Below are 13,762 nucleotides of genomic sequence, written 5' to 3'. Positions count from 1 at the left end.
CAGTTGTGCTATAACATATATTTTGAAAATGGGAATTTGTTCCAACACAACTGATATATCAGGGAATATTTTGAGCATAACACAAATTTCAAGCTTGCTTCTGTGTGATTCCTTCTGAAACAGTGAGGATGCTGAAAACTACACTGCATAACACCTCACAAGCTGCAACCCATGAAATGTCTGCTAACAGAAGCAAATTTTAGGTTTTTGTCGAAGTAAATATTTATATCTTTGTCAAATGTCTGTGTCAATATCTTCGTCAAAGCCATATTTATTGAACGGCCACTATTTATTATAGTAATTATCTTTTTCCCAACTATTAAAAATATAAAACTGTACTAGCTTTAAAAACTATATTCCTAACTTTTTTGATGTGTTATTGACAAAACTTTAAAGCATTATGCTTCTAATCCTCTTTCCCCCTAAACTCTATCATTTTTTATTTTAAAATCTTGCATAGTGCAGTACTTTGTTGTAATACACATGTCGAGTTATAGCAGAACTGCCTACATAGGCTTTAACTTTTTCTTTAAAATCTTGGTAGAATTTTCATGGGAATCCAACCGAGCCTTTTGCCTATCACTTCCAGGAATAAAATATAAAGTCTTCTGTTTGGTATTTATGATGCCTCACACCCTGGCTCCTTTGTACCTATGCAGGTTTCTTGTACTTTATGCCTCTCCATACAATTGACAAGCCGACCACCATTGACCTACTTGCTACTCCCTTCACAAGACACCCCATTTTTAATACTCCCTTTCCCATCCCCCTTTGCACTGTTGTGCCCCATTACTGGAATGCTTTCTTCTCTCATTTTCCCTGGCTTGGTTCAGCTTAACTCATACCTTATGCAGTAACCTTTACTGCCCCCTTCTCCAGCTGCTAATGCCCTCCCCTCCGAAATTGAAATCTATTTTCTAGGTCTATATCTTGTAATTCTTAGTTATTTTCATGGCTGTGACACCGTTATAAAATGAGCTCCCTGATGAAGAAATGTGAATGCGTACTATATTTAGATTACCCGAAATAATCATGAATCTTTAACCTAGAGAAAAAAAGAACTTCTGTGGGGCATGGTAACTAATTTCAAGTAATCAGAGGGCAGTCATGTAAAAGAAAGAAGGCTTATTTGTTCTATATGGTACCAGAAGCAAGAATAAGAAGCAATTAATGAAAGGTACGATGAGACAAGTTTAGGCTTGAAAATCTTAAGAATTACAGCTACCAAAAACAAATGGACTAGGCTGAGACTCGGTGGATCCTATCTCTTTCATTAAAAGTTGGCCAAACAGATGCTTGGAGAAGAAACTTCATGTCTACTTGTCTAGTGTGTGCTGGTAGGGATTCTTTGTTGGGTATGGGTCAGACATGATGGCTACTGAGGTACCTTTCAACTCAAAAATTGTGCAGCTGAAATATACTAAATGATGATTGGGTATAATTTATCATATATGTGATCATTCTCTAACTTTGGTTTGTAATCGGTAATATTTCAGCATTTTTAAGACTGCTAGTTATTAATACATATCCATGAAAATTTTCAAGTACAATACAAAACATTTTGCTGATTTCCACTAAATACCAGAATACCCATGACCTTCCACTATGTCTGTGGATGTGCTGTGACTCTCATCACAGTGAAGCTTGAAATGTACTTTCAGTCTTCTTATCACTTTTTAGTTTCGCTTCTGGGCTTTGCTCCTGTTCCGTATAAAGTCCTGCTTCTTTAATTTGTGTCTTTGGCAGATACTGACTTAGCCCATATCTGCGACTGTGACTTACTGTTTACCTGATATCTTTACTCAATGTTTGGAGTGTAACATATATATATGTATATGTGTGTGTGTGTACATACATATAAATGTATGTATATATATATATACACATATATACACACATATACATATATATATATGTATAAGAAGGAACTATGACTTCATCAACTTCAGTGTATTCTTGTCTTACATAGTCTCTAAGTGGGCCACTTAGGTTCATGTATGTATTGAATACTGTGGAGAATCTAGTTCATTTCAGATCCGCTGGAAGCACAGTCTCTTCTGGTTACACAAAGAAGGGAAAATGTATTTCCCCTTTCCGGAAGTGAAGCAACAACATGTACAACTGGCCCTAAGCACAATTATTAGAAGGTCTACAATCCATCCTTTCACGGTATTTCAATTATCATTTCTTCGACAAAAAAAAATCATAAATTGGCTATCATATGCAAGACAAATTAGGGAAGGATAGCAATTGGCCAAGTGAGAAGTGAATGGGACTGAACTTGCATGATGACTACATGAGTGGTGAAAAGGAGAAAAAAATCTAGACGTGTTGAGTTAGAATTTTTTTTTTCAATTTCTTTCATTTGATTTTTAGTCTTTTAAAAATTCTTCTATAAGTTCTTTTTGGGCAGGTGACTATTTGATGTTACCCTTTGGGGTAGAAGAGGGTTTCTTTGCTTCAATATCCCCCTCTGAAGATGAACACCAGTCTTCTTTATTCCCATAATAAATAGCTTTCTATGTTTGGATTCTTTCTCCTTTGTCTGTGCGTTTTTTTAATAATAGCTTAATTTTTGTAATCACCTCTAGCCCTGGGGTATGGGGGATGGTGCCTCTTGCCCCAGATCTTCAGTTCTCCCCTCTAGCCTAGAACCAAAAGCAAACCTCCAGCCTCCTGTAAGTGCCCACAGCCAGGGGCATCCTACCCCACTGCTTCTGCACTCACTGGGTGTGTGCTTTCTCCTTCTCACCCCCATCACTCTCCAAAAGACAGCTGGGTCTGGTGTTCCTTGTCAGCAGAGGTTCCCTCAATCTTCCCTGCCTCAGATGCCCAACTGCCCTCACTGTTGCAGGGGAGGCGGGGCGGTAAAATTTCGGGTGGCTGGGGCCAATGTAGCCTTCCAAATCAGCTAACCCCAGGGCTTGTCGCTGGTGATTAACAGGGACTCTAGCCTGGAAGTATTTACTCTTCACAGGGACAAAACCTTATCCAGGGATTTTTCTTCAGATTTTCTCAAATTGTCCCAGAAACACCCCTGTTGTGCCCCTATTCTTACTTATTTTTATCTGTACTTTGTTCACCCTGAGGCGATATTTTATCTTTTTTGTGGGGGAAAGTCTTGAGAGCTTGAAATTTTCTGACCTACTTTGCCATCTTCTCAGAATCCTCTCAGAATTTTTAAGAACCAGCAACTGATTGGATATGTGGAATGAGTAAGAATGTCAAGTTAAAGATGGCATGAAATATATATAAACATGGGAGACTCGAAGAATGGAGGTACCCTCAAAAAACTGGAAAGTTTGGAAGAGGGATGGAAATTAGGAGGAAAAACAATACTTGTTTTATTTTGAATGTTTGGAGTTTGAAATTTTTACAGGACATTCAGTTCAAAATATTCAACAATCAGAAGGTTTTACAGGCCTGGGTTTTCCAATTTGTGGTTTTACTTTGATCTTTTTATTGAAACTAATTTAACTTAGTCATTAAATTTAATGGCTAGCTACATGCGGTCTCTATGTGTAGAGATGTCTACAGGGCACATGAGAACACAGTCATCATTATGGCTATGTAAAACAGACCAAATGGACACATGTAAAAGCATAACTCCGTTTCTTTCAAAGATCATAGAAGATCAGAGTCGCAAGGAACGTTAAAGGTCATCTAGTCCATCCCTTGCCTGAGGTATGGTTTCCCTGTACAAAATTCCAACTAGCAGCTTCCTATCTGCAGCATCAACACCTTCAATTATTAGCAATTAAATGGCACGGTGGTTAGAGGACTGGGCCTGGACAGGAAAACTTGAACTCAAATCTGTCTTTAGACACTCAGTAGCTGTGTAACCCTGTTACAAGTTATTCAACTTTTGTCCACCTCAATGGAAAAAAATGCAATGATAATAGCAATTCTGTCACTGGGTTGTTGTGAGGATCACATGACATAATATTTGCAAAGCATTTAGCACAGGACCTGGCGAACACTAGGTGTTCAATAAATGCCTGTTCCCATGACTTTGACCTTATGATGAATTCACTAGCCTTTTCCTCCATTCCATGGTTGGACTGCTAAAACTTAATGGAGGTTTACTTTATAGGATCCTAAGATCACAAACTAAGAGCTGGAAAGTGTGTTTAAAGCTCATCAAATATCACTCATTTTATAAACAAGGAATATGAGACCTAAAGAAATTATTGACTCGCCGAAGGTCATGGAAGTAGGAAAAGAACCAAGAGTCATATTTAAATCTTCTGAACTCCATGTCCAGTGCCCTTTACTCTTTACCAAGTGGCCCATAATAGCAATCAAAATTTTGCTTCTATCCATCAGTCCTTTCTCATCAAAAATTCTTCAGGCTTTATCCAAACCTAAATTATCTTGTCCATTTATTTTTCTAGAATGGTGCTTGAAAAAAAATACCAAATAATATTATTGTAACACATGAAATAACTACTTTTACTTTATACATAGCAATGTTTCAGTGTATTCATGATCTTGTAAGCCAATTAGACTCCCTCCAATGGAAGAGATCACAACAATCCATTTACACCATTTCATCAATGTGTTAGATTTAGAATCAGGAAAACTCAAATTCATATCCTGCCTCAGACACTTACTAGTTGTGTGACCTTGCAGAAGTAACTTATTCTCTCATCCTCAGCTTCTTCATCTCTAAAATAAGTATAATAATGCACCTACTTCACAGGGTTGTTGTGAAGATCTAATATGATCATGTAAAGAGTTTTGCACATCTTATAATGCTATATGAATGCCAGTAATTATTTATCATTATCATCATGCTTTGCAAATTTTGTGCAATTTCTATAAATCTTCCACAGATCCTCCAATGTGCTGAACACTTTTCTATAGATCCTTCAACATTCTGAATATACTAGCAGTGCACATTGATGGTATATCTCTTTTTCCTCACTCTTATTACAAAATAGACCAATGTCCATTTCTGATCACATATCCATAGGGCATTTCCAAACTATCCATACCGATAAACTAGATCAAATTGCTGTCCATGCAACTATGTGTCACAATCTGGATAATAACTATTTTTCATTCATTTCATTTTTTTTTGATTACTAGATTGACATTGTTTAAGTGGGTATAAATCACATTAAGAATTCTCTCCAGTGAAGTGAGGAGTCCATGAGTATGGAATTGGTGATACATTATCATTTTAAAAATATATTTACCATTTTGTTCATTTATTCCTTCTTCTTCCTGTTATTCTTTTAAGAAATATTTGCTATAAATAATTGCTCTCTAGAGGGAGAGGGCAAAGAATATGGAGAGAATTTAGGCTATGCAAAACCAGAAGAAATTAATAAAAATGTTTTAATAAAAAAGAAGTCTTATAGTATTCTGAGATTATGTGATCAGAAAAGAGGAGCAGCTGGAAGACTTTATCATATATAAATAGGAAATATAAATATAAATAGGAAATACCATTTTCCATTCAGGCCTGTAATGGACATGATCAACGATTCTGACAAACACATTTGGCAAGATATAACTTCTTGTTTAATGCTTTCCTGATATTGACAATCGGAGGATTATTGAAAAAGTTATCTTTGGTTACATCTACCAAGGATTTTTATATGATCTTAACATGTACATAGGGGATGCCTTCTATGATAGTTTTTAAGGTTTCATTTTCCTTCAGGAAATGATGATAATCCATATCAAGGGACATTTTGATATAGGGGAAAGAAAGACTGTTACACTTAGAGTTACTAAAACCTGGCTTCAAATCTCACCTCTGAAATTTATAAGCTGTGTGGCTACAGACAAGTCATTTAACCACAGTAGGCCTCAATTTCTTGATCTGTAAAATGGGAAAATTCTTCAAGAGTTTTTTCAATCAATCAATGAATAAACATGTATTGAGTACCTACTATGTGTCAGGGACCAAGGAAGTTCTGGGGGTACAAAAAGAGACAAAAGATAGTCCGTGCCCTCAAGGAATCTACAATCTAAAGGGAAAAAGGGAAAACTGATAAGGAGAGGGAGGTACCTGGCATGAGTGCATGGTGGAAAAGTCAAAGAAATACAAAATGAGTACAGCAAGAGAAGCCAAAGGAGTCCAAAAAGAGTATTACTGGAGAAGCCAAAGCTGAAACTAACTTTAGAGATCAAATAAAAGTTTATAATTACTAATATTTACATAGAGGTTTGCAAAGTACTTTACAAATATTAACTCATTTGATTCTCACAACAACCTTGAGAAAAGGCGTTAGTATTACCCCCATCCTACAGACAAGGAAACTGAGGCAGGTAGCAGTTAAATGACTTTCCAAAGTTATTACTATTTGCTAATTACTATTACTATTACTAATTACTATCTGAGGCAAGATTTGAACTCAGAGGTCTTCCTGATTCCAGGTTCAGCACTCTATCTACCAAAAGCAGGTAGGTGGCTTAGTGGATAGAGTGTTAAACCTAGAATCAGGAAGTCCTGAATTCAAATCCAGCCTCCAACACTTACTGACTGTGATCCTGGGCACTTAAATTCTGTCTGCCTCAGTTTCTTGAACTTTAAAATGGGGATCATAATCGATCAAATAAGATAATATTTCTAAAGTGCACTTTGGAGGCACAAAATAAATTCTTGTCCCCCTCTTCCCTTCCTTGAAACACTTTGCTGCCTAATGTAAAATACTCTGTGTGTGTGTGTGCCTGTAAAACTTCTACGTTCTACCTCTTTTCTTTCTTAATCCCAACACATATTTTCAAATAGGAGTTGCTTTATTCTTTTGTTGTTGTTATTCAGTCATGTCCAACTCTTTGCTATTTTCTTCTACCATTCATTTTGCAGATGAGGAACTGAAGCAAACAGGGTTAAGTAACTAGCCCAGGGTCACACAGCTAATAAGTGTCTGAGGCTAGATTTGAACTCGGGAAGATGAGTATTCCTGACTTCCAACCTACTACTCTATTCACTGCACTACCTACCTGCCCTGTCTTACTCTACTTGTTTTCAACTATCAAGCATTTTTTTTTCCTGTCAACTCCCCTACCCACTGAAAAGAACCCTGGTTTAATAATTATAAATTGACCAAGGGGGTTGTTGAAGCTAGACCATAAGAATAAATTACATGTAAAATAACAAGAAAATACATTCAAAACATGAAAATTTCTTAACAGTCTATGTGCCTAACAGTCAAGCAAAGCAAAATACCCTATTGGTCACATCCAGAAATTTATTTATTATTCTGCATATTAATAAACCATCTTTCAGTTTTACTTTAAAAAGTTCTAAAATTTCTCACAAATGAAATTAAATCTTTATATAATGATCTATGCAGATTAAATATAGTTTAATTCAGAGAAATATCTGTATCATTTCTTTTGGTTTTTAAATTGGATGTAAGATTTTTAAAAGCAATGAGGATATTTAAAAGGGAAACAAATGAACTATTGAGATTGGGACAATTTAGATTGGTAATGGATGTGTACAAAATTGATAATCACATCTATTAGCCTTCCATCAAGAATTATAGCCCATATAAAACATGGTTGAAAAAAACATGAACTGAACTCATAAATAGATTCTATAAATTATACCACCAGCCTTTTTTATCTTCCTTTTGATGACTCAATGAAAGGAAAGGAGGCTAGAACACATTTGTCTTTTATGATAGCAAATTTACAATTCTTAATTGTAAAACAGTGCCCATCATTTACTACTGTTTTTATTAGCTTCTTTATTATTTGCTCCTTTTCTCCTATTTCACAAAGTCAGTTGTTTGGTGTTTCATGATAAAAGTCGTAATTGGCATTTCTGTAGCACTTTTCCATGCATCATCACATTTATTCATCCAAGTGCTTACTAAGTATGCATTCTAAAGCTCAGTCAAAGCCCTGTGCCAGGTGTCCTAGGGGCTGGGAAGCCAAAGAATTAAATTATAGCCCTGCTCTTCACGAAATAGAAATATTTACAAACAAGCTATGCATAATGTGGGGTGACATATTACAGTACAAATTGATGGCAGTCAAACAAGACAACAGATCATTCAGGTAAAGCTAATGAATGTTGGCTTCCAGATAAAATTAACAATAATAAAAAACTCATATCTAACTCTCAATACATAGCACAATCTTCAGCCAGTTATATGACAGGTGTCATTTGGTAAACATTATTGTTTCTAATGCTATTTTCCCAAAGGTTTAATACTTTGTAGAGGTAAGTGGGGGGCAGGAGATGAGTTGCTTAAATTCCAGTATATTTTTGTGATGGATATGGTGAGCTTATTTTTAAATCTCTGAGAGGAAACCTAACTTCTCTGATTTAAAAAGCAAATAAACTCTATTTTGTTTGTAAAATAGGTGATCAGGGAAGGTCAAATAGCTGAAGCTTAAATACTTTGGCCACATAATGAGAAGACACAACTCATTGGAAAAGACTCTGACTTTGGAAAAGATTGAAGGCAAAAGGAAAAGAGAACATGGGGTCACAAAGAGTCAGATATGACTGAAAAACAACAACAACAACAAAAAACAAATGGCCATGTGCATGACCTAAACATCGAGATATTCTTTTACTATCTAGACTAAAAGTATAAATGCCATGTAAGAGAGAAGCAAAATGCATTTAAAACATGAAATTTCTCTTAAGGAGTCGTAGGATTAAAAAATTCTTAGCTTATCTTTGGAAATCTGAAATTGATTATCCTTTACTAGGATTATACCTTGGTCATGCTATACTCTTCAATGGGACAACAGAGACAAAAAATAAAAAAGGACTGACTACAGGAAAGAAAAATGCATTAAGTCAACCACTTATGTGTTTGAAACCATTTTCTTTCCACCTTGGCACCTTAAACTCGGTTTAATGAAAAATTGCACCAAGGCCATAGTTCAAAATGGTACATATTTTCATTATCTGAAAAATAAATTTTAAGAATTGGGGAAACTAAGATCAAAATAGTGATATTCCTGGGTCCTTGGACAAAGAAAATGATCAAAGACAAGAATTTTGAGAAATAATTGATGAAGCTGAAAAAGTGAGATGGTAATTTTTTTAAAGTGACCAAAAACTTTTAGAGAAATTAAAAAAGGGGAAAATTACCAAGAAATTGTCAAAGCTTATGAAATAATATGTCATTCAAGATCTATTTCTTGGGGTCACATTCTGACAAACAGGAGGAACATTTTCATCAATAAATCTCCACAATGGAAAAGCAACCCCAGGGCAAATGGAGTCCAAGCATACTGACTGACTACTATTAAATGATGAGGATAAATGTTCCATAGGCAAAATATAATAAGAAGGGGCAGCTAGGTGGTGCAGTCAGTAGAGCACCGGCCCTGGAGTCAGGAAGACCTGAGTTCAAATCCAGCCTCAGACACTTGACACAAGTACTAGCTGTGTGACCTTGGGCAAGTCACTTAACCCCAATTGCCCTGCCAAAAAAAAATAAGTAAAAAAAAAAATATAATAAGAAATCATCAGGAGCTACATTTTAGGGAAGTTAATCAGTATAACTTTAGTTAACAAAAATGGCTCACAAAACATTAAACTGTGATATCCATGAAAATGATGGGAAATCTGAAACATTTGATACCAGCACAAAAAAAAATATGATAAGATTCTCCATGTTGTTGGTCTTTTTGTGGATGTGACAAGGAAAACAATTTCTGGTTGTTGTCCAGTATTATTAGGGAAAGTTAATGATTATCTAGAAATGAAAGGACTGATCATAAATTGGTTTCATCAAGAAGTTATGGCTTTTCCTCTTTTATTAAAGTATCCTGGCAGACCCTGCAAATGCTAAAGTTACCGTCCCCCTAGATTTTGGAAAAGAAACAATGTCTATCATAATAATTTTGGGGACAAGATGAAGAGGGATGACCAATAATTTTCAGTTAGATGGATACGAGATTTGGTGAATGGCCAACTATAGAGCTGAACAAGAGATACTGAGAGGACTAAGCCTCTTATTCACTCTACCTGTTTACATACATGTATCACTCCTTTCTAGTCTCCTAAAGCCACTTCCCTCCATCACCTTGTGGCATTCAGTTCTATAGTTTTCAAGTTTTACTTTTTTGCCTATATTTTTATTTCCCAGAAGTTACATTCTTGAATCTCCTTCCTCTTCCTTAAAGAAGCCCTGTCCAAAGTCTAGCTGGGGAGGACTTGATCTCAAAATAGTGAAAAAAAAATTTCTCTTTTACCTTCCCCTTACCCCCAACTTCCCAGGGTCACAGTCAACCATACTTCTATCTTGTGGAAACAGGATTCAGTGGAAAAATTCCAACAATGTAGTACTTTTTCATTTATTCCTGAAGGGTCCAAAAACCTATCCTTGAATGTAGGTTTTAAGTCATTCAGCACTTGGGATAGCGATTCTAATTGCTACCATATATTCTCTGTTATATATTAATAGGGCCCCCAAAATAGCGCCAGTAATAGGGAATCTGAGATCTGAGTGATCCGTAACTATTCAGGCTGCTGGCCCAGGATCTTGAGTGTATACACTCCCTCATAGAAGGGTCTATTGGTTAATATCTGCCTCTTTAAATCAGTGAAATAAACATTGCTTTGCTCTGTTACCATAGGTGTCAAGTGCAGTTAATTCCTACAACTCTTAATTCAAACCTGAGCTCTGACAGGCTAACCCAGGTGGAGAGCCTGCAGCCTCACATTCATGTGTGTCCTTCTAGGTCCTTGGGTGCAGCCTTTTGACTGAGTCAAAGTTTTATAGAACAAATCCTTTTACTAAGGGGATTTTTTCTGTGAAGTTTGGATTCAGTCAAAGGGCCACACTTGAGGACCTAGAGGGCCACATGAGGCTCCCCATCCCTGGAGTAACCTATGAAGCCTAAATAGTACATATGGGTTTATATCAATGTGAAAGTAAGTCCATCAGGGAGAATGGAGACCTCTGTCTTTGACTTTGTGCTATTTATCATTTCTGTTACCGGAGGAAGGCGCCTTATTTGATGGAATACATAAATGGCAGTCTTTCAGATTTACATACAAAGCTGAGAAGGATAATGAGCACAATAAATGGCCCAGGTACCAGTCAAAAAAAAATTTGACAAATTAGATCACTGAGCTTGTAAATGCTCTAATTTCACCTAATAAAATGAAACTTAATTGGGGTTAAATGTAAACTCTTACCCTTAGGTTCAAAAATTCAACTTTTCAAGTAGAAGACTAAAGAGGTATGGTTAAGAAAGATGTTTATCTGAAAAGTTCTGAAGGTGTTAGAAGAATGTAAGCTCACAGGATAGCCAGCATTATAATGACCAAAAAGGCTAAAGTGATTTTAGGCTTCATTAGGAGAAGTATAATGTCTGAGGGGAAAAAAAAATTCTGTATTCTGCCCTGGTCAGACCAAATCTAGAGTACTGTGTTCCATTCTGGGAACTACATTTTAAGATGGATGCTGCTAAACCGGGTTTAATACAAAAAAGAGTGAACAGGAGGGTGAAGGCCTTTGTATAAATGGCATACGAAGACCACTTCATGGAATTGGTCATATCTGGCTCAAAGAAGAGTCCCTGGGCCTGAGATAAGTTTATGGGGGAGGAGATATGATAACTGTTCTGAGGTGCAGGATTAGGAAAAATAGGTAGAAAAAAAAACAGGATTTAGGTTTTAATAATCATAACTACATTTATATAGATCTTTAAAGTTTGCAAATCATTTTTCAGATATTAGCTTATTTTATTCTCACAATAAACCTGGGAGATAGGTGCTTTTATTATTCCCATTTTACAAGGCAGATAACTGAAACAGAATGTTAAGAGATTTGCCCATGCTCACACAACTTGTGTCTGAGGTCAGAGTTGAGCTTAAGTGTTTTTAACTCCAGATCCAGTGCTCTAAATGTGCTACCTAGCTATTTCAATGATAGATAAAACTACCTAGCAGTTAGAGCTACTTAAAAAAGTAGAATGGGCTACGGCAAGAGGTAATGACCTTGTGTGCTCTGGGCCTGGGATGGAACTATGGGTCTCCACCTCCACCACCACCCAGGACCATTCAAATGGTGTGGTGCCTAAGAGAAAATCTAGGAACCCAGGCAGGGATTATGATGATGTTCCAGTAGATGCCTCCAATCAAGCTGGGACAAGGAGGACCCTGCAGAGTCTTCAAGACAGTGAATTAATTAGCTGTGCATGCAGATCCTTTGCTACCTCCACCTCTTCCCTTACAGCGACCATTTGGTTCTGACCTAAATCCAAGTGACACAGAAGAACCAGTTCTAGCTCAGATGCTTGGAAGAACTTCTTCTGAAGGAAAATGACCCAGAATGGGACAAGCCTGTGTCTGACATTGGGTATATTTTAATGGTGTTGAGTGTTTACCAACCAGGAAGTTCAAACTATCCCAGTTTCTATAAAGATCCATACAGAGAATAGGGTGAAACTTAGAGTTCACAGAAAGAAATTGAGGCATTTCTCCCTTAAGATCCATAGGGATCCTTAGGAGGACACAAAGCAACAGCCCTAACTTATAGCTAGAAGAATACAAGAGTACAACCACAGATACTTCTACATGAAGTCATGGTCAGGACTACTGAGAATTCTTGGCATTGTGGAGTTGCTTATATAAACAGGTCTCTTTGCTTGTGTCCTAGCCTATATACATAAAAACAATGAATGGTACAACCTATTTGGATATTCACAGCCCAGGTAGCCTGGGAGGCATGTATAGGAACTACTGTTACAATGGCCCTAAAAACTCTTTTATACTTATTGTTTCTGGGCTAGCTTGGACTACAACCATTACTCTTCTAGTTCTTGGCATGTCCACATATCATCAGACCATCCTTTTGGACTCTAGTTGGTGGCCTTTAACTGAGTTTGAAATTGATGTCTCCTTCTTCATTTGGTATATGTCTATAGCTATACTCTATGCAAATTATACCAATGGCGTATATTACTATTACTCTTTATTTAATATATTAATAAATTGATCATTTTGCCTAATAGGAGGACAGATAGCAGCAATGATACCTTTCTTCATCACAATGATTATTTATCTCACTAGTGCTATGGTTTGCTTGAAGTTGTGGAAGCATGAAGCAACAAAGATACAGAGAGTATATGAAGCAGGAACGGATAAGTGAACTCTGTATTCCATCTAAAATATCAATGCATGAAATGCCCACCAGTGATGAGAGACAAAGAGACTCAGAAGTTAATTTCAAAGAGTTAAGAGCAACAGAAATAAAGCCTGAACTGCTTAGTGGACACATCCCACCTGGACACATTCCTAATGTGATAGTGACGCCAGATTACATAGCAAAGGACCCTGTGATTTAATCGGATGATGAATGAGACTGTCTTCAAAGACCTATTTTCAGAGTATAAAGAGCTATCTGCTGAAGTCCAAGCAGTCTTCAGAATATCTGAGCAGATTGCCACATTGCTCAAAAAAACCAGACAGGAACATGAAAGAATTTCAAAAATTCTTCAAGATTCAAGATGAAAAAATATGATATAACATTTTTGTGGGGGGAGGGAAACTTATAAATACCTATTCTTATAGAAAACAAAGAAGTCAAGAATATGATAAAGTTTTGAGTTATAATATACAAAGTTTTTTCCCCTAAATCTTATCTGAAAACTACTTTAATATTTATTTGTTGCCATATCTTTACCAATTTCAATCTATATAGAATTGGTTGCTATTGGGAACCACCTTTGGGCAGTGTAATCTGTCTATATAAGTGTTAAAAGGTTTGTTTACATTCAAATACCTCTAATTTCTAATTAAATATGTGCCTCTATTTAGAAT

The 13,762-nt window shown here is 36.3% G+C and overlaps 1 pseudogene; it reads left to right on the top strand.

The window, feature by feature from the left end:
- The first annotated feature begins 11,959 nt into the window (after positions 1 to 11,959).
- LOC118857552 lies at positions 11,960 to 13,497 on the top strand (annotated as a pseudogene).
- Positions 13,498 to 13,762: the final 265 nt, after the last annotated feature.

The sequence above is a fragment of the Trichosurus vulpecula genome, chromosome 7, assembly GCF_011100635.1.
Source record: "Trichosurus vulpecula isolate mTriVul1 chromosome 7, mTriVul1.pri, whole genome shotgun sequence".
Taxonomy (NCBI): Eukaryota; Metazoa; Chordata; class Mammalia; order Diprotodontia; family Phalangeridae; genus Trichosurus; species Trichosurus vulpecula.
Note: the sequence above shows the minus strand (reverse complement) of the source record. Positions and strands in the feature narration are given on the sequence as shown.